Here is a 26,197-nt window from a genome sequence, read left to right on the forward strand (position 1 = left end):
CATAGGACCTTCACTACTGGAATGAAATTCTATTTATAGCCAACATATCATTCAATTGTTTACAAAATGAATGAACAATACTGCCTTTGGAGAAGCCTAGAGCCACTCCTGAAAAGACAACCTAACCAGTTTTGAACTCAAGCCATGCTTTCCCCAAACCCAGAAAATTGCTATGTATTCCCTAATCAGTATCATTCAGGAAAACTCCCACCTTTCTACAATGAGAAAGAAGACCATTTGCCCCCATTCTAGGAAAACAGTCAGTCTGTACCAGTAATGTAGTTATCAGGCAAAATATCCACAACCCAAATGGTATAATTTATGAACACCTCACTCTTATCAAACTAATTTCAAAACAACTTTATGGCATGTGAGACATATCTATGTCAAAAATCAAGACCTTAGCTGTCTAAAAAAACAAGGAATTATTCCCAATGAACTCTAGGAGTCATAGACTAAACATTCAAGATGGGAAGTAAAATGATCTGAAGAAAAGCCAAATTGAAAAAATATATATATTTAAGAGAGATGAGTATCAGCAAAGCCCTTAATTCAAAGTTCAAAACTTTATTTTCTTTTCTTCAAAAACATAGCATTTTAAAGACAAGTTATATTCATATATTCCCAGTGTTCAAATCCTGCAAATAAAAAGTAATCAAATATACAAGGCAGGTAAAGGTTACTTATTAATTCCCTAGGCAGTAAATTTAATCTGATACCTATAAATCAACTCTTCCTCCCTGCCCCCAGACCATACCCCCAGTCACGCCTTGAAGGATAAATGTTTTGTTAAGGTAAACATTATAAAAACAAATCAATTAAGTCAAATTCATAGAGACAGAAAGTAGAATGGTGGTTGCCAGGAGGAGGAGAGAGAAAGGAAAGGGGAGTTATTGTTTCCCTGCATACAGACTTTCAGTTTGGGATGATGAAAAAGTTCTAGAGATGGATGGTGGAGAAAGTTATGGAACAATGGGAATGTGCTTAATGCCACTGAACTGTATATTTCACAACAGTGGAAACGAAATTTTATGTACGTACATTTTACAGTTAAAAAAATTAATAATCATGGGGCACCTGGGTGGCCCAGTTGGTTAAGCGTCTGCCTTTGGCTCAGGTTGTGACCTCAGGGTCCTGGGATAGAGTCCCTCATCGGGCTCCTTGCTCACGGGAGGAGCCTGCTTCCCCTTTGCCCCTCCTCCCTGCTAGTGTGCTCATGCGAGTATGTGCTCACACACTCTCTCTCTCTCCTTCTCTCTCTCAAATATTTTAAAAAATTTATAATCAGACTGGTGATCTATAAGACAAATTGAACAATGTATATCAACTGAAAGAAAACTGAAAAACTGTCAAGAATTTAGAAGACTCTAAATAAATGATCTCAGAATAACTTCCTCAACAAATTAAATAAATATGATACTTTTAACCTATTTCGATAACATGGATTACTTTTTAAAAATACTTTTAAAAAGGCAATATGTAAGGGCGCCTGGCTGTCTCAGCCAGAGGGAGCAAGCAACTCTTGATCTCGGGGTCGTGAGTTCGAGCCCCATGGTGGGCAGAGATCTTACTTAAAAAACAAAACAAAACAAAACAACACAGAATCTGATTCTTTCAAAGAGCTTTTAAAAGATGTGTTCTCCTGAAATGAAATTTGGTAAAAGAAGGCTCGAATTCAGTTTATAGGTAGTAAAGGAAAAGAACAAATAAATGCCCAGTTTTCCACGAGAGAACTAGATTGCCAGATGAGTCTGCAAAACATACAGAAAGATCAAAGGAACAATGAATGGACATTGTTGATCCTAGATTTAGACAGAAAGGCATTCTTGAAAGAACTAACCATATGCATGCCCAGCCAGCCCTCATTATCAGATTCAAAGGCAGCAAGGTAAGCAAGGTACTTGGGTAAAAAGTGTTTAAACTTTTTGGCACAAAGGGTTGTTTCATGTTATGCATCTTTTTAGGAAGGGGAGGACAGACATGTATTTTTGTCTAAGAGTCAGAAAAAGCAGAAAAGATTCCAAGACATCACTTATGAATGAAAGGAAGTAACAAAGTGAACACTTTTCCACAAAAGTATATTAAATAAACTCCTCATTTCTCTTTGCATAACACAGGATTAAGGCGGTGGAGGTTATAGGGGATGGAGGGATGAACAAGCCAATCTGATGGAAAGAGTATAAGAAAAATAATTTTTTTAAATGTTAATGAGGAGGGTCCCTGAGACAAATAGGTTTCCATATATACAGACTGACCCATGTAAATATTCTAAAAACATTGTCATTAAAAGGCTTAACGCCTTTTCAAAGATCCTGGCTTCTTAAAGGTGATGATTTATACTCTTCTTTCTTGGCAGATCTCCAATATGTCTGATTAAAATCATGAAAGGAAGTCCTAGATTTGCTGATTGGGAAAATGTTCCGAAATGGTAAGAGGAACGCTGAGTGATTATCACCTTGCTGGCCACTGTGGTTATAGGTTCAGTGTTAAGGAGGCCACCCTGAAAACAGCAATAGGGCGCCCCCTTCTGCTGGGGCAGGTGGACAACTCTACATCCAACTATCAACAGTATGCTCTACTTACAACCTATCTTCTTCAAATACAGTCACGGGAGACATGGTTAAGAGTACATAAAAGACTAACAAATCCTTGAAGAGTACAAGACAAAATACGTCAAAATTTCTGTTCCCATAACAAAAGGTTGTTGGCAGCTTATAATACAAGAACAAGCTATTTTATCTCCGTGATTTAATGAAAATGAAAAGTAGCAAAAAAGGTAACAGGACATCAAAAACTAATGATGTAATATATGGTGATTAACATAACAATAAAAAATTAAAAAAAAAAAAAGGTAACAGGAAACTCATTCCACAGTGGTACCAGAAATATTAAATCATTCCACAGTGGGACCAGAAATATTAAACGAAAGTCCTACAGTACTTTTACTAAGTCCAAGAAATAAAATGAATAAAATCAGGGTGCCTGGGTGGCTCAGATGGTTAAGCGTCTGCCTTCGGCTCAGGTCATGATCCCAGGGTCCTGGGGTCGAGTTCCGCATTGGGAGCCTGCTTCTCCCTCTGCCTCTGTCTGTCTCTCATGAATAAATAAATAAAATCTTTTTAAAAAATGAATAAAATCAAAAGAGAAATTACAGGGGCACCTGGGTGATTCAGTTGTTAAGCGACTGCCTTCAGCTCAGGTCATGATCCTGGAGTCCCAGGATCGAGTCCCACATGGGGCTCCCTGCTCTGTGGGGAGCCTGCTTCTCCCTCTGACCCTCCCCGCTCTCATGCTCTTTTTCTCTCTCTCATTCTCTTTCTCTCTCTCAAATAAATCAATAAAATCTTTAGAAAAAGAGAGAGAGAAATTACATTCAAGCTATCAACCAATGGCAGATATTTAAATAAATATATGGCAAGCCATAAGGCCCTAAAGATACAAAAAAGTAAGGAACAGTGCCTACCTACAAGGGATTTAAACAATTTACTCCATACTCCTCAGGTAAACATGTGATTTCTTTCATCACTGCCTATCACTCCCAGACTATTCCTCACTACCATTTTTGAGCACGATCACAGGCAGAATTCTGAAGCTGTCCCCAAGATTCCTGTCCTCTCATTATTCAGTCAAAAACTAGTCTGGGGGCGCCTGGGTGGCTCAGTTGTTGAGCGTCTGCCTTCAGCTCGGGTCATGGTCTCGGGGTCCTGGGATCGAGCCCCTCGTCGGGCTCCCTGCTCCGCGGGAAGCCTGCTTCTCCCTCTCCCACTCTCGGCCATACCACCCTGAACGTGCCCGATCTCGTCCGTCAAACAAATAAATAAAATCTTAAAAAAAAAAAAAAAAAACTAGGTACTGCTGTGAAGAGATTTTGCAGATGTAATTAAGATCACTAATCAACTGACCACAGGCTATAAGGATTATCATGTATTATGCAGATGGTCCTGAGCGAATCACATGAGACTGTAAAGCAGAGAACCTTCCCCAGCTCTAATTAGAGAGAGATGTGGTACAAGAGGAATAGGAGAGATGCAGCAACAGCAGAAGTCAGAGAAATTTCTCAGCATGAAAAGGATTTGCAGAGCCCTTGCTGGCTCTGAAATGTACAGGCCCACATGCAAAGGACTGGAGAAATCTCTAGGAGCTAAGGCTGGCCCAGCGGACAGTTTACAAAGAAACAGACGTCAACCCTCCAACCACAGGAACTAGAGTCGGAGGACAACCTGAATAAGCCCGGGAGCATATTGTTCCCTGAGCCTCCCAATGAACAGCCTAGCCAACCAACGCCTGAATTTCAGGCTCATGAAACTCTAGTAGAGAAACCAGTTGAGCTAATCCCAGCTTCTAACCTACAGAACCAGGAGAATGTTATTTGTGTGGTTTTCAGCAGCTATATTTCTGTTTCTCTGTTATGGCAGTGACAGAAAAGTAATGCAAGTATTTCCATAAAAGTGCTCAGACATAACAACTTCTCTCATTCTCACAACCACCCTGAAAAGCTACCTCCTTCCACCGCACAGATGAGGAAACAGAGGAATAAAAGCGTTAAGTAACTTGCTGACGACCAGAGTGGTTGATGGCTGACTTACATGTAAAAAAGCTAACTGGCCCATAACATTTATGAGTTTAAAATTGCAGGGTACCTAGGGGCGCCTGGGTGGCTCAGTCATTAAGCATCTCCTTTGGCTCAGATTAGGATCCCAGGGTCCTGGGATCGAGCCCCGCATCGGGCTCCCTGCTCCGCGGGAAGCCTGCTTCTCCCTCTCCCACTCCCCCTGCTTGTGCTCTCTCTCTCGCTGTGTCTCTGTCAAATAAATAAATAAAATCTTAAAAAAAAAATTTTTTTTTAATTTCAGGGTACCTGGGTGGCGCAGCAGGTTGAGCATCAGACTCTTGGTTTTGGCTCAGGTACTAACCTTGGGGTTGTGGGATCAATCCCCACATCCAACTCTGCACTGAGTGCCGAGTCGGCCTGGGATTCTCTTTCCCTCTCCCTGTGCCTCTCCCTGAATAAAATAAATAATAAATCTTAAAAAAAAAATTTTCAGCTAGAAGATGACTGAATCTTACTCTACAACAAAGTAATTTATTTTTAAAGTTCAAAAAGAAGAAACTTTACATAGTTTCAAATGAAAAAGTTCTCTAAATCAAAAGGACAATTTTATAATGTCCTTATAGCAGGTAACCTGAGAGAAAAAACATTGCTAAAAATAAATACAAACCTATGTAACCACACATTTGTTCCTATACATTCAAAAATCAAGATAGATATTTAGTCAATAAAAGGTTAAGGCCCCTCCCCAGCCAGCGAAAGTGCAAGGGGAGTGGGGGGCAGGCAGAGGGAAAGGGAAAAGAGAGAATCTTAAGCAGGCTCCATGCCCAGCCCAGAGCCCTACGTGGGGCTCAATCTCATACCCTGAGATCACAACCTGAGACCCAATCAAGAGTCCAAAGCTTAACCAACTGAATCACCCAGGTGCCCCTAAAAAGTTAAGTTTTTTTGTTTTTTGTTTTTTTTAAAGACATTTATTTATTTGAGAGAGAGAGAGAGAGCACAAGTAGGCAGAGTGAGAAGCAGGCTCTTTGCCGAACAGGGAGCCTGATGCGGGGCTCGATCCCAGAACCCTGGGATCATGACCCGAGCTGAAGGCAGACATTCAACCGACTGAGCCACCCAAAAAGTTAAGTTTTAATGTAAAATCACTTTTCTTTTTATTCTTAATCCACAAACCCATTAAAATATGGCATTATAAGAAGAAAAAAGTTGGGTACCTGGGTGGCTCAGATGGTTAAGCATCTGCCTTCGGCTCAGGTCATGATCCTGGGGTCCTGGGGTCCTGGGATCAAGACCCACATCGGGCTCCTGGCTCAGTGGGGAGTCTCCTTCTCCCTTTCCCTCTGCCTCTCCCCCTACTCATGCTCTCCCTCTCTGTATCTCTCTGTCTCAAATGAATAAACAAAATCTTTAAAAAAATTTTAAATTTAAATTAAAAAAAAAGAAGAAGAAAAAAGTTAAGGGGCGTCTGGGTGGCTCAGACGGTTAAGTGTCCGACTCTTGATTTTGGCTGAGGTCATGATCTCAGGGTCGTGGGACTGAGCCCCGCACTGAGGGTAGAGTCTGCTTGAGATTCTCTCTCTCTCTCCCTCTGCCCCTCATTGCACTGGCACTCTCTCTCTCTCTCTCTCTAAATAAAATAATCTTAAAAAAAAAAAAAAGCAGAAGAAAGTTACAGCCATATGAGAGCTTTTTTAAAGGAAAAGTGAGGAACACCAGTTACACCACACTATCCAGACGCTCATACTCCTGCTCAAAGATGAATGAATAAGGAAGATGTGGTCCATATATACAATGGAATATTACTCAGCCATCAGAAAGGATGAATACCCAACTTTTACATCAACATGGATGGGACTGGAGGAGATGATGCTAAGTGAAATAAGTCAAGCAGAGAAAGTCAATTATCATATGGTTTCACTTATTTGTGGAACATAAGGAATAGCAGGGAGGACATTAGGAGAAGGAAGGGAAAAATGAAGGGGGGTAAATCGGAGGGAGAGACGAACCATGAGAGGCTATGGACTCTGAGAAACAAACAGGGTTTTCGAGGGGAAGGGGGTGGGGGGATTGGTTAGCCTGGTGATGGGTATTAAGGAGGGCACGTACTGCATGGAGCACTGGGTGTTATAAGAAAACAATGAATCATGGAACACTACATCAATAACTAATGATGTAATGTATGGTGACTAACACAATATAATTAAATTTAAAAAAAGCAGAAAATTTCAGATAAAAGGCAATGATAAGGGGCACCAGGGTGGCTCAGTCATTAAGCAACTGCCTTCAGCTCAGGTCATGATCTCAGGGTCCTGAGATCGAGCCCCACATCGGGCTCCCTGATCAGGTGGGAGCCTGCTTCTCCCCCTGCTTGTGCTCTGTCTCTGTCAAATAAATAAATAAAATCTTAAAAATAAAAAAAGGCAATGATAATATGGAAAGAAATCGGGGGGAAATATAAGCCAAAATTGAAATCTATCATTTATTTTATGAGGAAGACAGACTCAGAGACAATCACCTGCAATGGTTTTATGAGATGAATAAAATTTGTTTACTAATCTTCAAAGGGTTACTGCTTAAGACAACAAAAAATTTAAAAGCAATTTGGGTTTCTACTCTTTGAGATTCAGTCAAAAATCAATTTGAAAAATCAAAAACTACTATATTCCACAACGTTAATTAGCAAAAGTACAAATGGGAAAAATATTGGGGGGGGGAACCTTTAAATAATCACATAATATACCTGCAACTTTATTAATCAATAGTACTTTCCTCTAATGATAATTTGTTGTGTATAACTTTTAAATAGGTGTTTTTTTTAAGATTTTATGTATTTATTTGTCAGAGAGAGAGAGACAGAAAGAGCACAAATGGGAAGAGGCAGGCAGAGGGAGAAGCAGCTCCCCACTGAGCAGGGAGCCCAATTCGTGACTGAATCCCAGCACCCTGGGATCATGACCTGAGCCAAGGCAGACACTTAACTGAGCCACCCACGCATCCTTTTAACCTTGAAATCTTGATTCCCAGAAAATGAGGCAAAGATCTGGAAACACAGAAGGTCCTTGGTGGATGGGATACATAATTTCCTCTTAAAAAAAAAAAAAAAACCTGGATTTCCAACATGTAATGTGATTTTATGTTGTTAAATAAACACATATTTGGTCTTTTATGTACAAATAATATATCTATGTTGTTTTTATATTCAGTGATATTTTTAAAATAGCCTCTTTAGATAAAGACAATTTCTAGTCTAAGAAGTATTTTTTAAGTTTAAATCTAGCATAGATAACAATTTCAATGCTAATGTCCTATTTTTAAACATCTTTGTCATTATGAATTATGTATACGCACTGACATCAATCATTAATCTGCAGGTGTTCCTAATGTAAATTGCATATACCTGTTTAGATTTCTTCCAAAGGCTAGTAGCGTACTAATTCTAATTTAGAAAAGTAGGCACCAAGATCTTTTTAACCTGAAAGCTCTGTGAAACTGAACAGGCTAGGAAAGGAACTCAGAGAAAATTTGGTCATGTTCTAGTTCAAGTTGAATGGTAGCTTCATGGACGTTCATTTTATTATTTTGCTTTTTACTTTATACGTTACTTATATTCTCTTATATGTACCAAATGTTACGTAGTTAAAAATTAACTTATAGGGGAGCCTTTGTGTCTCAGTCAACTCTTGATTTTAGCTCAGGTCATGATCTCAGAGTTGTGAGATCAAGCCCCACATCGGGCTCCCCACTGGGCATAGAGCCTGCTTAAGATTCTCCCCTCTGCCCCTCCCTACAGTGCCCTCTCCCTCCTCCCTCTAAAAAAGTTAACTTATAGTTGATATACAATCTTCAAAATACAGTCACAAACATAAAAATGATGAAAACAGTACTTCATTAATTCCTAGATTTATGTATATATCAATGTCTTGGAATTAATTGAAAAAAATATTCTCTACAGACATTTCACTATATAGAAGAGATCATTACAATCCAGAAAAATTAAAAACCACTTGAAAACTAAAATTTCTCAACTAAAATAAGAACTCTAGTAAAATACACATAGAAAATATAGCTTATAGACCTGGTCTTGCAAACCTTCTGTTCTGGCTGTAAATCTATTGTGAGAAGACACTAGGGCAACTAAAATGATGTGGGCTAATTAGAAATTCAGGGTTTTTTGAAACTTTATGGAGCAACTAGGATGGATTTATGGCTTACCTATCCAACTGTCTTATGTTTATATATATTTTTTTAAGATTTTATTTATTTATTTGAGAGAGAGAGCACATGAGACGGGGGAGGGTCAGAGGGAGAAGCAGACTCCCCGCCGAGCAGGGAGCCCGATGTGGGACTCGATCCAGGGACTCCAGGATCATGACCTGAGCCGAAGGCAGCCACTTAACCAACTGAGCCACCCAGGCGCCCTGTCTTATGTTTAAAATTTGGCTAAGAATAAATATTACAAATCAGTCTATAGTCTGAATTGTGAGACAGTTTCTATTTTTTTCCTATGGCAGTATTATTCTTGTTTCCCTCTTTTTCTTCTATTTGCTTAGTGAATCACAACTACCTCCATACATTTGCCCTAAATTAAAGTCAAGAGGGCTAGGAGTTAAACATTATAAACTTATTATTAGAAACTTTATCTTCAAGTGTCCGCCTACTCTTATTTATTAGCAAAATATTTTTAAGGGCATCTGCCATATAAACAACTCATTTCCTTAGAAAGAATCCAACCTATCAAAACCTACCAAAAGACCAATTTTTAGCCCAATTTTTTTCCCTTTTCAACAAGTGTTAAAAACAGGTGTCAAAGATAGAACCAGGTTAATTTGACCTGTCCAACTACAGCTTAGCTTTTAACACCTTGTCATAACATCCTTATCTTTTAACACTCAGGAAGGGTTAGTATTTCTTTGTAAACAGTCCCTCAACTTCACAAAGAACTTTTAAGGAAAGGTGTCCTATAAGAATATGAATTTCAGTTCTGGCAATCTGACCTAAGAAGAAAATTCTGATCAAAGAAAAGTATTATACACAGATGTTCATTATAGTATTATTCATCCTAGAAAAACATATAAATTCACTTAAATGTCTAAGAAGGAATGACTACCCAAATGATATTTCTTTTATAAGTGGAATATTATGCAGCCATAGAAAATAACGTTCACCCCAAAAATGTGCAATCATATGGGAAATAAGTTACATTACAGTGAAGAAAAGGGCAACTACATTTTTTAAACTACATAGAAAAAAAATTAGAAAGTACACTGGGTTTTCAAATTTTTTATTGTCTTTTCCCAAATGGTCTACAATGTGCATGTATAATTGTTTCCTCTGTAACACCATAGTTATTTTCCTACTGTTCATGCTTTAAAATATGTTACTGTCAAACAATAAAAAATAGAAATAAAAACAGGGGTGCCTGGGTAGCTCAGTCAGTTAAGCATCCAACTCTTGATTTCAGCTTAGATCATGATCTCAGGGTCATGAGATCGAGCCCCACATTGGGCTTTGCACTGAACATGGAGCCTGTTTGGGATTGTCTCTCTCTCTCTCCCTCTGCCCCTCTTTCGTTTTCCCTCTCTCTAAAAAAATACAAATACAAATACAAATACAGGGCGCCTGGGTGGCTCAGTTGGTTAAGTGACTGCCTTCAGCTCAGGTCATGTTCCTGGAATTCCAGGATCAAGTCCTGCATCGGGCTCCCTGCTCAGTGGGGAGTCTGCTTCTCCCTCTGCCCCTCCTCCCTCTTGTGCTCTCTCTCTCTCTCTCTCAAATAAAATCTTAAAAAAAAATACAAATACAAATAAAAAACACTACTGTCATTTTAACACCTAGCCCCCATGGAATGCATACCTCCTTCCTTACTTTTCTAGAACATATACTTCCACACACTTAACCATCTGAAACACAGATGAAAATTTTTCAGATAACTACAGCCTCAATCTTTTGGAAGATGCACTTAGAAAAAAACTCATTTATTATCTGAATACTAGAGTATCATAGTTAAAATTAATTTGGTTATCAGTTATCATTATAGTAGATAAACACAATTTGACTTCTAGAATCCCTGGGAATTTTTTCCCACCTGTGTCAGATCCTAGGGGATTTTTACTGTTGTGGATGATTTCTACGGTCTGTCACATCATCTATAGAGATAATAGCCATTTGGTTACATCTCTTCCCATTCCTCAAGGAAGATCAGATTTATGCACTAATTCAGAAAGCTTTAAAGATGCTCATGTTTTTCTTTGTTTTTAACCTTCAATTACATAAAAGCTCAAAATTAACAAAAACTGAGTCATTTTTTTTAAGATATAAGCAAATAATTCTTTGAAGTATCTGACTTTATCTCTCTAAACATTTTTTCCTAGCCTCAAATTCATATTTCAATATTTCCCAGATAAATCCAACTGCCTGAAGTTTTCTTGGAAACTATTCAAGACCAATGTATTCAATATCACTTGGTACAATTTTGCTAGGCTGCCCATCTTAAAGGTTTAAAAAAAAATGGTGACAGTTAAAAATTATTTTCAAATTAGTTCTCCATTTTTATCCTTCAAACAGGCAAGTTTTCCCACCATGAACATTTCCTCAATATTAAACTCTTCTCTTCATGAACTTGCCCGTCATCCTTATGCAGGGACCATGCTAATCTTTTCTGTATCATTCCAATTTTATTTTATTTTTTATAGAAGCAACCACAAACTCTTCTCCAAACACAACCAAGTTAGACCTGAACTTATTTTAATACCCACAAAAAATCATTTAACTTTATATATATTAACATTCAAGGATGTAATTATTTTATTAGTTTTATAGATACAAAGAGATCTTTCCAGAGGAAAGAAATAAGCCCATAGTTGTACTCCACATATATCCAAAATGATTTTTCTTCCTCCTAGGGTAACTGGCATCTCAATGAGAGGCTGGCTTTTAAACTACACCACTTTCATAAATTTAAAAATGTAATATACTTACAGCTAGTTGAATGGGAAATGCCTATACTTCATTCCTGCCAAACTATTAGCAAGCTACTTAACTAATGGGAGTCTACCACTATCTTTTTGTCCTCCAGACAAAAACGGGGCATATGGGAAAATCATTTTTCTATCTACTACACTTAACTGTAAAATGTTGAATACTATGGGCAGCCACACCAAAAATTATACTCAGAAAAAAGCCTCTTACTTGCTTCTGAGTGTGTTCTACAAACCTGGGAACTTAAGAGAAATAAAAATCTCAGACCCTACTCCAAACCTACTGAATCACAACCTACATTTACCAACAAGATGCCTGGGTCAGGGCCTCTGGATGGCTCAGTTAGTTTCAGTTAAGCATCTGCCTCTGGCTCAGGTCGTGATCCCAGGGTCCTGGGATGGAGCCCTGCATCAGGCTCCCTGCTCAACGGGGAGTCTACTTCCCCCTCTCCCTCTGCCTCTCCACCTTGCTCGTGCTACCTCTAACTCTTTCTCTCAAATAAATAAATAAAGTCTTTAAAAAAAAATAAAATAAAATAAAAAGATGCCTAGGTCATTTGTCAGCACATTAAAGTTTTGAGAAGCACTAGTCCAGAGGTTAAGACAAAAGGCAGCATGATAAACCATCTCCTGCATCCACATTCTAAGTTGTGCAAAGCTACACAAAATCTAGTCGGCAATGAATAAGTCATTCCTAGAGACTGTTGGTAATCTTTTAATTAAATCAAGCCTTTCCACAAAGGTAAAAAACAACAACAAAAAAGAAACATGATGCTTTGTGCCTATTAACAGCATCTTCATTGCACTACCAGAACTATATATTTTTAATAACGTGCTGAAAATAGTTACATCTGTTCTCCATCCTCTATCAAGAAAAGCGTTCTTGCTAATGAATTTTCCTCTCCTTTTCAAACCTATAATTGTGTCTTATGGATGAAATCTATTTCCAATTGTTTGAAGTTATTTTAAAGAAGTTAAAGAATTTTAACATAAGCATCCTAATTTGACCAATTTTAGGAAGCATTTATTCACTGTACAAATGCATTACTTAGGTATATTTGAGATAAATACATGTCCCATATCACAGTCCCTGGCCTCACTGTAGATAGTATGTTATACCTCTAACAAAGGATCTTCACATTTTCAAGAAGGATTTTCATAAGAAAATATCAAATCATAGCCTACTGGAAATTTGTAATACAATCTGACTCACAAAAGTATAATTTATACAACTTTCCAGAGGCGTATCTAAAATGTAATGTGGTACACCTGTACTGACCTGTGCTCTACTGGTCTACGGATTTTTAAACAAGATGCTTCTATAAGGACTTCAACTAGAGCCTACCACAAAAGTGCTCTGGGAATAACTTTATCCCTCTACAATCATAGCCTTGTTCTAAACAGAGCCCTTAAGTAAATTAAATCTTAAGAAAAACACTTTTTTGTTTGTAAAGAAAGAAACATTTCCTGAATGCCAGAGAATGTTTCCTTGAGAAACTGTTTATGTTACTGTGCTGAAAAGGTGTTTATGTTGCTATAAACACCTTCCTTGTAAGAGGGGATGGAGAGTCTCCCTATTGTTTACATTGTAATCAGCCCTGATTCTGAAAAGATCTACCCTTATTCCTCATGCCCAGACTAACTCACTGCATTCTGTCCCAATCAGATCACTCCCAAAGCTATTCTGTATTTATTTAGCATAATCGACCCATTACGTAAGAACAGGGGACCGTGGGTTCATAACTGGTACTACAATTACCAAGGCCATTAATTAGCAGGTTGTGGTGGTTTATGCTGTGTCAAATTTGTTAAGCACAACTACATTTCCTGGAATCTCTTCCCTGTATAGTTGCAGCTTAGGGCTGACCAAGAGTAGAATTTGCATAGGTCTGGACAGATCTGTACGGACTTGGAAGCCATTACTCTCTGAAGGTTGTTATGGTTAGAACAGTGACCAGGCAGGCTCTGTGGGCGGGTTCAAGCTTATCTTTGCTCTTCTCAGATCCCTATCTACCTTTCCAAACTGGTCCTGTAGGTCAACAGCAACTCCAGGCCCCCCAACAGACACAAAGAGATGGTAATTACACAGAGGCACATGAGTCCACGGCCCCCTGCCCCAGGAGCCTTGTCTCATGCTTGGCTTCTCAGACTGACTAGTCGGGGACTCCACTCATCCTCCAGCTTGCCTCCTGGCCCTTCATTTCCCAAGCTCCTACCATCGATCTTTAAGGTTTAATTTCTATAATAAAACCCTTATTACATAACCCATTATGGTCTTCTGTGATTAAACCCCAACTGATTCTAAAGGTTTGGTTTACTTGTTGGCACTAGATTTAAATGGTCTCTTGCCATTAAAGACATGGCATATTCAACAGTAAATGGCAAAGCGAACTGTGCCTGCTCATGCTCAGCTGATAAATGTTAGTAGAATAGGACCTGGAGTTTACGCCCCCTTCTTAACCCTAATTTTTCCCATATAACTTTTCTCTTTTTGTTCTGGCCTTGAGACATAACTGACATATTAAAATATCACATATGGGATGTGCATAATTCAATGTTTTGACATAAATATACACTAAGGAAACCATCACCACAGTCAAGATTATGAACATATCCATCAACCCTAAATGCTTTTTCATGTCTCTTTAAAATCTTTCCCCTCCCTGGCCTGCCCTATCTCCCAAACCACACCTCCCATAACCACTGATCTTCACTGTCACTTATAATTACTTTGCATTTTCTAAAATTTGATATATCTACATATGGAATCATACAATATGTACTCTTTTGGGGGAGGAAGTTGGCTTCTTTTACTCAATATAATTAATATTAAGTTTCACCCATATTTTGTAAATATCAATAGCTGATTCCTTTTTATTGCTGTGTAGTATTTCATTATACCACAATTTGTTTATCCATCTCCCTGTTGGTGGACATCTGGGTTACTTCCAGTTTAGGGCTAATACAAGTAACTCTTAGGAACATTTGTGTAAAAGCCTTCCTAGGGAAGTATGCTTTCAAGTCTCTTGGGTAAATAGCTATGAATAGAACAACCAGGGGGGTTGTATACTTAAGGTTTTTAAGAAAAAGAAAAACTGTCTTTCAAAGTGATATACCATTTTAAGTACTGAACCAGCAATGTATAAGAGTTCCAATTGCTCCATATCCTCATCAACATTTGGTACAGCCATTCTTTTTAATTTTAGCCATTCTAGGCGTAGTGTAATAATATCTCATGGTAGTTTTAATTTCTATTTTCCTAACAACTCGTGATACTGAACATAATTTCATGTGCTTCTTTGACATGTGTGTATCTCCTTTCTTGAAATGTCTTCAAATCTTTTGCCTATTTTTAAATGGGGGTTTCTTATTATTGGGTTATATATCTTTATATACTTTAGATTCAAGTCCTTTGTCGGATATATGCTTAGCAAATATTTTCTCCCAGCCTGTGGCTTATCTTTTCATCTCCATAACTTTTGAAGAGCAACATTTTTTCATTGTCCCTATCTAACTTCAGGTACCACAGTAGCTTCCTAGGGTTGCCATAACAAAGTACCAGAAACTGGTTGGCTTGAGGCAACAAAAATTTAATCCTTCATGCTAAAAGACAGAAATCAAGGCAATCAAGGTGTTGGCAGGGCCAACCTCCCTCTGAAAGCTCTAAGAAAGAATCCTTCCTTCACTCTGCTAGCTTCTGGCTTCTAGTGGTTTCTGGCACACTCACATTCCTTAACTGTGGTGGCCTAACTCAAGTCTCTGCCTTGTCTTTGCATGGCTTTCTTCTCTGTGTCTCTCTGGATCTTCACGCCACCTCCTTAGGAAGACACGAGCCACTGGACTTAGGGCCCACACTAATCCACTATGACCTCTATAAAAGACCCTATTTCCAAATAAGGTCATGTACACAGGTATGTAGGGGTTACAATGTCATCTTTCGGCAGGGGACAAATTCAACCCATAAAAGGCACTCAGATTTTAATATTTTAAAAAGCACACTGAACAATAAATTATTCAGCATAAATTCTGGCCTCCTTGACAACAGCCTGGTCTTGCCTCATTCACTGTTCCCATAGAGATAGACCCCAAGCTCATTTGCAGGATTTCTTGCTCATGGCCTTACTTCCCCAAAACAGATTCCAGTGACACAGTTCAGTTTAAGCAACTACTCTTGGCTAACCCCTCTTTATCAACTATTAGGTAAAGGTAATGTGAAGAGGAAAATATTGTTACATGACCTTCTCTTTTATGATCTCCCCTCCTTGACCTACGCCCAATTAGGGTACAAAAGTTTGGAGGAACAGGTTAGGGCAGTGACAACTCTCAATATGCACTAAGAAGTGCTTCTTCTAGTTCTAGCCCTGTCTTCCTTCAATACCACCTACAAGAAAACAGAAAATGCTTCTCCAAAGAAACATGTTCTAACGATCAACTGCTGAATAAACAACCACAAACTCAATTTAAAAGGACAATAGCCATTTTACTATCTTTCATGGTTTCTGTGTCAGGAATTCAGGAAGGCTTGGCTGAGCAGCTCCGGCTCAAAATTTCTTATTTGGCTGCAGTTAGATGGTGGCTGGAGCTGCTGGGGTCCAGGGAAGCAGACGGCTGGCTGGACATCTCAACACAGTTAAGTCTTCTCAGTCTCGCCTCACAACTTGATGGCCTCAGGCTAAATGGACTGCTCACATGATGGCTATAGGTTTCGTAACCAAGCATTACATTCCAGCCAACAGAGGAAGCCACACAGACTTTCATGATCTAGCTTCAGAAACCACCTAGAATCATTTCTGCAGTTCTTTGTAGGCTGGAATAGTCACAAGAGCTCACTCAGCTTCAAAGGGGAGAAACAGCACCCCCACTTCGTGATAGGAATGTCAAAATCAAATTATAAGAAGAACATGTATGGGCGCCTGGGTGGCTCAGTTGGTTAAGCGACTGCCTTAGGCTCAGGTCATGATACTGGAGTCCCAGGATCGAGTCCCGCATCAGGCTCCCTGCTCAGCGAGGAACCTGCTTCTCTCTCTGGCCCTCCCCCCTCTCATGTGCGCTCTCTCTCTCTCTCTCTCTCTCTCTCATTCTCACTCTCTCAAAATAAATAAATAAATCTTTTTAAAAAAGAAGAAGAAGAACATGTATAATGGGAGATAATGTGGAAATATTTATAAAATACAATTTACTCCCAAACATATCCTCCTGGGGCTGTGAGAACAGGGGACTGCTCCATACAAATTAAAGGCCAAAGACAAGCTATATACTAAAATCCCTGGGGCTCAATGTTTTGCCCATTCTTGTTTCTGCCAATCCTCTTTTCTTTCTTGACTATTTACAGTCTAGTATACACTACCGTCTCGGGTACTCAGGTGCAGTGCATTATAAAAAGGAGAGTCAGAAAAATTATTTACCCAAAGTCACACAGAGAAACTGATGGCAAGCACTTCCCTCTCATCTGTGTCATTCACAAACCCTTCCACTCCAACATTCTTCCTTATGATCAGGGCCCAGAAACCTAGGTTCCACTCTAGCCCTACCAATAAATAATTATTAAGAACTACTGAGGCACCTGGGTGGCTCAGTCAGTTAAGCATCTGCCTTTGGCTCAGGTCATCATCTCAGGGTCCTGGGATTGAGCCCCACATCGGGCTTCCTATTCAGCAGGGAGTCTGCTTCTCTCTCTCTGTCTCTCTCTCTCTCTCTGCCCCTCCCCACCGCTTTTTCTGTCTCAAATAAATAAAATCTTGGGGAGAAAAGAACTATAATTCAGAGTTTCATGTCATTCTTTCACTGGTTTCAAGTTAATTTCTCATTGAAACACACACACACACACACACACACACACACACACACATTTTCCTTAGCCAAAGGTGAATGTGTTTTGGATAACTCACCAATTATGGTTCATGGTATCTATTCACTAATTTGAGTGCCAAGGAATTGCGATTTCTCCCTTTCTATTTCCATAAATCATGATAAACCACAAATCTTCATTCAAATATACCATTTTTAGGTACTTCATTTACTTTAAGATTCACTCATTCTCTATAAAATGTAATGGAAAATAAACTAAATTCCATACAATAAATATTTATGGAACACCAACTGCATGCCAAGCCTTCTGCTATGTGCTAGATGACAAAGCTGAGTAAGGCACAGTCTCCTGCTTCTTACATAGCTAAGCATCTAACCATAAAGGCAAATTTACCAACAACCATTATATAACCACACCACAGGCAAGCCTTCTTAAGACTTAGGAGACTCAGTTAAAATCACACACAAAAGAGATTACCTTTAAGGAAAAGTAGGTAAGTACTTGAGAGAAGAAAATGAAAGGCGTCCATTGTAGGCAAACGGAAAAGCATAAGCAAATAACCCAGGGTGGACGGACTATATGGCTTGATAAGGAACTACAAGTGAACTTGAAGTATGGTTACAGGTACCTGGCTATTTGTGAACAACCATGAGGCTAGAAAAGTAGCAAGGGCCAGCCTGTGATGTTTCTTACAGAGTACCATAAAGAGCTGAATTCTATAGGCAACAGACAACCACCAAATACTTTCAAGAAGCAGAAAAACTTGAGGAGACCCATTTTTTCAAATGGTAACTGGCCACAATGTAAAAAATGGTTTGAGGAAAGGGAGCCTGGAAGTAGGAAAAACTACTAGGTTTGGGTCGAAGAAAAGGAGGGGCCAAATCCGGAGTCAACAAAACAGATACAAGAACATCGGATCTGGTGACTGATACATTGAAACAGGGCTGGTGGGGAGGGGTAAGAATCAAAGTATCCTGTCAGAATGAGAATCTACAGAAGTTGGTAAGAAGCATGTGTCAAAGTCAAATAGATCAAAGGCTAAGAGGAAATAAACCAAGAGGACAGTGATTTTAAACTTACTTTCTGCAGGAAGCTTGGTTAATTGCAGAACAATATCCATAAATGGCATACTGAGTGATAGAATATGAGCTAAGGAGATAATCACAAACCCAAGGAGTGTGACTTTTCATCCTGGGGATCATCTTAGTCCCCTCATAAACCATTTTTCTACTCCTAAGACAAAATTGGAAGGTAGAAACCAAAGCGCCTGAGATGTCACGGAACAAGAACTTTAAAAACAAAGTCATGGAGAGAAATAACAGAATAAAAATGGCATCTGTACAAAGTACACATATGTAACAGCAAAAACAACATTGGGCAGGGGATAAGATTTTGAAAAGGTTAGCCTGTAAGCTTTAAAATAAAACCTTTACAGGGGCGCCTGGGTGGCTCAGTCGGTTAAGTGGCTGCCTTCGGCTCAGGTCATGATCCTGGGGTCCCGGGATCGAGCCCCACATCCGGCTCCCTGCTCAGCAGAGAGCCTGCTTCTCCCTCTCCCTCTGCCTACTTGTGCCTCTATCTCTGTGTCAAATAAATAAAATCTTTAAAAAAAAAATAAAATAAAATAAAATAAAACCTTTCCTGTTGTAGTAATTCCTCATTTGTTCTTACCTTGATTGGGAAGCACTCCTTCCTTTGCCCCACTGGAAGATGCCTGAAAGGCCAGTGATGAAATGCACTTCTCTTACTACAGAGAATGGTAGTATCAGTGGGCTGATTTGCACCAACGGTAGGTCAATTTTTCTCTTCTCTTTTGCTTCTACATCCTCACCTTGGTAGGCTTATATTACAGGTTAGCACTAGGCCTGGCATGTAACATTAGAATATCTCCAAGCACTAAGGGCTCACATTAGCTACTAGCATTAGATGCCACCTATGCCTGACCCCAGTTTGGCCATCTCTCAGCTCTTTTTACGTTGAGCTGAAATGTCCCTTATGGTCCATCTTCACATTCCCAAAGAAAGTGAGGAAAACACACATTTCTGTTTTGCCATCTCTGAAAAATTAGGGACAGTGTTCACTAGTCCAAAGTCACCTGCCTTGCTTATACAAGGAGGAGAGGCTGGTGAGCACTCTGGGCCCACCAGTTAGACTGCTGGCTCTCCCTTGCTTCTGCAGCCTCTCCGTCCTGAACATAGTTTCCAGAGCCATAACCATTGAGTAAATACTATTTTTTTAACTTTTAAATATTAAACAACCACACAAAGCCAGTCTTCAGTGAAACATGTTGTTGGTATAAGGATACAGATTTCTGGCTTTGAATCACTTCCAGTTATTATGCATTCCAAATCACATGCCAAAATTTTAATGAACTTCCAAATTTACATTTATGAAAACAGACCCTGGCACACATAAATGGGCTATTTTGCCATATCACTTTTCAAAAGGTGCCTCGTAGCTAAAATGATTCTGAGCTGTCTTCCATCATTCAAGATGAACTCTACAAAAGAACTAAGTGTTCTTACTTTTACACTAATTTATTCTACATTGGTTTTACTCAGCATATGGTAAGCATATGGGAAAGAGAAGTGTATCTGGAAGCTGTTAGAACTGCATGTAATCAAAATTTACCAGTAGAAACCTAATTTGATTAATTGAAAATTAAAGTTGCAGTTAATCACTTGCTATTTAAGAGAGAGGGAGAATATCACTTAAAAATGAATCCTTCACAAACACATAACATTAATTTTCTTTGTTGCAAATCAATACTTACTATTCAATTGTCAGGAGCAAGACTGCAAGGTACCCCTAAAGTCTCCAGGAGGGCAGGCCCTGGCTTAATGCTAAAGTGAATAGTCAATTTTAAGGACAGTATCTACTTTTGACAAAGAGCCTGTTTCTTAAAACATCCCTCTATCAGCTAACTAATCTTTAAAGGGGGGAAGGGGACAAGCTGAGTTGAGGTCAAGTTTTCCACCCATACTTAGCTCTAAATTTGAGCGCTTATATACAGTCTACAAATTTATATATATATATATATATATAATCTGTTAGTTCAGAATCTCCAGCAACCCACCTCTTACCTTACAAGGTACGAAAAGAACATCAGCCTCTGATGAAAACTGATGATCTGAGGGAATATTTCTTAAGCCTAAAATTGCCTGCTCTGAGTGACCAAGGCCTATGCTCAAAACTTCTATTATTTTTAAAAAATGACAATGGTATCACTATAAAAAGATATTTATAGAAAGATCAAATCTTACATAACCTTTCTAAAGCTTGCCTTAAAAACCAGACCCTTACATGTTTCCTCCTTCCCCCCCAAACCTCTGGTATAACACAGTAATCAAAACCAAAATTAATCTCATGTTCAAAGCTAGCGGATGATTTCCCAGGATTACCCAATTTCCTCCTGCCCATGCATGCAAGATTTTGCTTACTAACTATAGTAAGCTCATTGTCTTCTTCAAAGGCAGAGCAGCAGTATTAGAAGAAAATTAACCAATCACATAATACTATGCAGCCTATTCCCAAAATGGAAAAAAAAAAAACACAAAAAACCCTCAAGCAAAAACAGACACGTCAACAGGCTCAACATTTTAAATGTTAAAATCACCATAAAATAAAAAGAAACAGTACATTTTACAATAACAACATATCATCAATCCAAATGAAGTGTGCCTAATATCCAGGCTAAGCGTTAAAGTATAACACATAAAAAAAAAGAATAAAAGAAAGAAAGCAGCTTATATGGGAAGAGAAGTAGGCATACTAAAGCTGGAAATTAATTAGGAACATTAAGATATTCAAATTTACATTCTCTGCTGCTTAAACACAAAAAGGGAGGTTCTGTTGCAATGTATCACAATAAATTATTTTAGGCTCTCCTACTGACCAGAATCATAATACCATGCTTTTGAGATTGCTTTAAATTTAAAATACATTCAACTTCCCCATCATAAAGACCATTAGTAAATGTCTCACAAAACCCCAGGTAAAGGCAAAACCCACAGAATGCTTGAAATGCATGAGTAATAATGACAACAGATCTATTCCCTTACCTTTCCCCACATTCCACCCTGCCTCCTTTATAAAAGAAAATGTCTTCAGTCTTATCAGTTTCCTTTCACAAACACTCTGCTTCGTGTATCCTCAGGAGGCCCATCCACTAAAGGCAGAATGAAAGTGTTTACAGATGGTAGAGAGAGATAGCGGAGGACACTACCCCAGAGCCAACACTATCATCCCGGGATCTAGAGACCTAAAGAGAAGAAATTCTAGTCAACAAAACCCCAGTCATGGCTTTAGTGAGGAACTGAAAGTAAATCTTGGAGGTAAAGAATGAAGAAGACAAAAGATGGTTAAAGATTCAGGCTATAAGAAAGGATTGGACAGATAAGCACAAACTACTGCTTTACAAAGTCAGACTCCATGCAATTCAAGTTTATAGAGACTGGCCTCTTGAATTAGAAAGAACTAAATAAAACAAAAAATATTAAATTTTCTTTAAAAAAATCTTTTTTAACACAGATGGCAAACTATAGCTGGCATGTTCACTAAATAAGTATAAAATAAACATATAGACCCCAAAGGCCCAGCGCTTAAAAAAATGGCCAAGGATCCCAATTTTACTGTACTCAAATCATTTCTAATTTATGGCATCACTAATCATACACCTGTCATTTCTATAGCCTTAAGGGAATTAGCAACCAAAAGAACATGCTACATGATTTCATTTCAAGCAGTTTCATTTCCAAAAGTCGGGTGATTTTGTAGAGAAGGGTGGTGAAGGCATGACAAGGAATTACAACCCAAAATAAACCAACAGAAATTATAAGAACTAGGGCCCTACTCTTTCCATGCAGGAGAGGTAACTATTGTATTAAGCTCCCTATTTCCCCTAGTATACAGTGCCCACCAGAGTTATTTTGTGAAGATCTACATGAACACCAGGTCTGCTTAGATCTGTCAAACTCTTTCCATTCAGAATCCAGATTGGGTCCCCTCAACATCTGGTAGCACAATCACTGAAGCCTACCTAAGCTGGTGATCTATTTTTTAGTGTGTTCACTATGGGCAGTATATCCATTAAAATGTGGACTAAAAGGTGTATTTACTCTGCTTAAATTTCAGATGAATATAGTGGGAAGAAGAGTTTATTCTTTGGAATTCTTTATCTCTGGATAAAAGTGGTTATCACTCTCTAGTAGGACCTAGTCTGAGTCATTAAAACACTCTTGCTGGGGACGCCTGAATGGCTCAGTAGGTTGAGTGTCTGCCTTCAGCTCAGGTCATGATCCCAGAGTCCTGGGGTCTAGTCCCACATCAGGCTCCCAGCTTAGTGGGGAGTCTGCTTCTCCCTCAGCCTGCCCCTCCCCCTGCTTGTGCTTGCTCGCTCTCTCTTACAAATAAATAAATAAAATCTTAAAAAAAAAAAAAAAACCCTTGTTGGAGGGTTGTTTCTCTTCTACCTTGCTTTTTCTCCTGAGACAAGTATTTATTAATATCTACACTTGAGGTTTTTGGTTGTTTTAAGCATAAACAATTGAACTACTGTATGTGATAACATGTTAAAAACAGCTCACCACGGCAAGACTGTAATTATACCACAGCTCAAATCATTTCTGTTATGTACACATCAATGCATCTTTCACTAGCAAAATAACTTGTGTCTTATATCCACATACATCCTTGAAAACAGATTACAATTATGTTTCATTAATACCACAGATTTTTGCTTTATATTCTGCCAAGTAATTTAAGTAACTTTTGTTGTAAAAAGAACTATATCCATCAGAGCACAGTACAATGTCCAGGATACAGAATTTTAAAAACAACTTAATTTGAATCTGATATGAACTACTTACAAACCTGGGCAGGCCAGTTGACTTCTTCGAAGTTTGGGGTTATCAACAATACTCTCTTTATCTCAGGTAAATTATAAGGATCAAATGTGAAAATGTTTCATGTACTCAAAATTCCTGTACAAAACATAAAGGACTGACAGATTTTATTATATAAACACTTAGTAATTCTGTACGGCAAAAGGCAAAGGCACCACTATCAAAGAAGTAACTAGAAGAAAACAATTGCAAAACACAGATGACAATGGATCAATACCTTTAAAGAACTCCAACAACTGAATATGCAAAAGAACCCAAGAGACAAAAATGAGCAAGAAATAGAAGAAATACAAATAAATGAAAAACAATAGACATGGTAGTCAACCTCACTGGTAAGCACGAAAAAAAAGATGAATTTTGCCAAAAGTTGGTGATTGTTAATATTCAAAGTTGGAAGCACTTATGGAAATGGGCATTCTCATACACTGCCTTTGGTGGGGGGGGGGATTTATATAGGTCTACATAATCTTCTAGAAAGACATATGGTAAAATGTTATTAAATTTTAAAAGTCACACATCCTCCCATCATTTTTAATATTTATTCAACTGAACTATAAGCACCAGTATTCAAAGATAATATACTCAGGAATATTTTTCCATTACTGTTTAGATGAACAAAAACTGGAAGTGTGATTGTCACCAACAGCAGAAAGGCAGAATAAATCAGTTGATTCTCTCTATAAAATATTATTTAGCCAATAAAAATAATGAATTCTGAGAAATGGATAAATTCCTAGAAACACATAATCTTCCAAAACTGAGTCTGGAAGAAACAGAAAATCTGAAAAGATGAATTACTAGTAACAAAATTGAATTGGTGATCAAAAAAGCTACCAAAACATAAAAGTCCAAGATCAGACAGATTCACAGGTGAATTACACCAAACATTTAAGGAAAAGTTAATACTTATTCTCCTCAAACTACTCCCAAAAATAGAAGAAGGAAAGCTTCCAGATACATTCTACAAGGCCAGCATCACCCTGATACCAAAACCAGAAAAAGTCATCACAAAAGAAGAAAACTACCAGCCAATATCCCTGATAAACAGAGATACAAAAATCCTCCACAAAATATTAGCAAACCACATTCAACAACACATTTAAAAGATCATTTACCACAATCAAGTGGGATTTATTCCAGAGATGCAAGGATGGTTCAATATTTGTATATCAATCAATGTGATAGACCACATGAACAAAAGAAGGATAAAAATCTTATGATAATGTCAATAGATGCAGGCAAAGCATTTGACAAAATTCAACAACTGTGCATGATAAAAACTCAATGAAGTAGGTTTAGAGGGAACATTTCTCAACATAATAAAGGCCATATATGAAAGTATCACAGCTAACATCATATGTAATGGCAAAAACTTGACAGCTTTACCTCTAAAATTAGCAAAAAGATAAGAATATCCACTCTTGCCACTTTTACTCAACATAGTACTAAAAGTTCTAGCTACAGCGATCAGACAAGAAAAAGAAATGAGGCATCCATATCGGTAAAGAAGAAGTTAAACTGGCACTTTTGCAGATGACATGATACTATACATAGAAAATCCTAAGGACTCCACCAAAAAACTCCAAGAAGTAATACAAGAATTTAAAAAGTTGCAGGATACAAAATTAATACCCAGAAATCAATAGCATTTCTATACACTAATAACAAAGTAGTGGAGGAGGAATTTAAAAAACAATTCCATTTACAATTGCACCAAAAAGAATAAAATGCCTAGTAATAAACTTAACCCAGAGGTGAAAGACTTGTACTCTGAGAACTATAAAACACCAATGAAAGAAACTGAAGATGGCATAAACAAATGCAAAGATATTCCATGCTTGTGGACTGGAAGAATATTGTTAAAATTATTACCAGAGCAATCTACACTCAATGCAATCCCTATCAAAATACCAACAACATTTTTCACAGAAGTAGAACAAATAATACTAAAATTTGTATGGAACCACAGAAGACCCTAAATAGCCAAAGCAATCTTGGGAAGATAAAAAGAAAAATAAACAAAGAAAACTGGAAGTATCATAAGCCCAGATTTCAAGATATACTTCAAAGCAGCAGTAATCAGGGCACCTGGGTGGCTCAGTCGTTAAGCGTCTGCCTTTGGCTCAGGTCATGATCCCCGGGTCCTGGGATCAAGCCCCGCGTCGGGTTCCCTGCTCAGCGGAAAGCCTGCTTCTCCCTCTCCCACTCCCCCTGCTTGTGTTCCCTTTCTCGCTGTGTCTCTCTCTGTCAAATAAATAAATAAAATCTTAAAAAAAGAAAAGAAAAAGCCTGCAGTAATCAAAGCGGTACAGCACTGGCACAAAAAACAGACACATAGATCAATGGAACAAAATAGAAAGCCCAGAAATAAGCCCATACTTATATGGTTAATTAATCTGTGAGAAAGCAGGCAAGACTATAAAATGGGGAAAAGACAGTCTCTTTAATAAATGGTGGGAAAACTGGACAGCTACATGTATAAGAATGAAACTGGACCAAAATAAACTCAAAACGGATTAAAGACCTAACTGTAAGACCTAAAACCACAAAAACTTTAGAAGAAAGCAAAGGCAATAATTTCTCTGACATCAGCTGCAGCAACATTCTTCTAGATATGTCTCCTCAAACAAGGAAAACAAAAGCAAAAATAAACTATTGGGACTACATCAAAATCAAAAGCTTTTGCACAGCAAAGGAAACCATCAACAAAACAAAAAGGCAACCTACTGAATGGGACAAGATATTTGCAGATGATATATCCAACAAGGGATTAACATCCAAAATATATAAAACTCAGCACCAAAAAAAAAAAAAAGAGGAGGAAAACTGGGCTGAGAACCTGAATAGACATTTCTCCAAAGAAGAAATACAGATGGCCAACAGACACATGAAAAGATGCTCAACATCACTAACCATCAGGGATATGCAAATCAAAACCACAATGATAACCTTA

General features: G+C 38.3%; 1 protein-coding gene and 1 non-coding gene across 4 annotated transcripts in view; both read right to left on the reverse strand.

The window, feature by feature from the left end:
* The window catches only part of MLLT3 (MLLT3 super elongation complex subunit), a 279,621-nt gene that overhangs the window by 157,678 nt on the left and 95,746 nt on the right, over positions 1-26,197 (reverse strand). The gene's annotated exons all lie outside the window — the stretch shown is intronic.
* LOC112836300 (U6 spliceosomal RNA) lies at positions 11,151-11,260 on the reverse strand. The gene has a single exon (XR_003211449.1). It is a non-coding gene; the product is annotated as a U6 spliceosomal RNA (small nuclear RNA).

The sequence above is a fragment of the Callorhinus ursinus genome, unplaced genomic scaffold (genome assembly GCF_003265705.2).
Source record: "Callorhinus ursinus isolate GAN/ISIS: 27379988/994484 unplaced genomic scaffold, GSC_fseal_2.0 scaffold39, whole genome shotgun sequence".
Classification (NCBI taxonomy): Eukaryota; Metazoa; Chordata; class Mammalia; order Carnivora; family Otariidae; genus Callorhinus; species Callorhinus ursinus.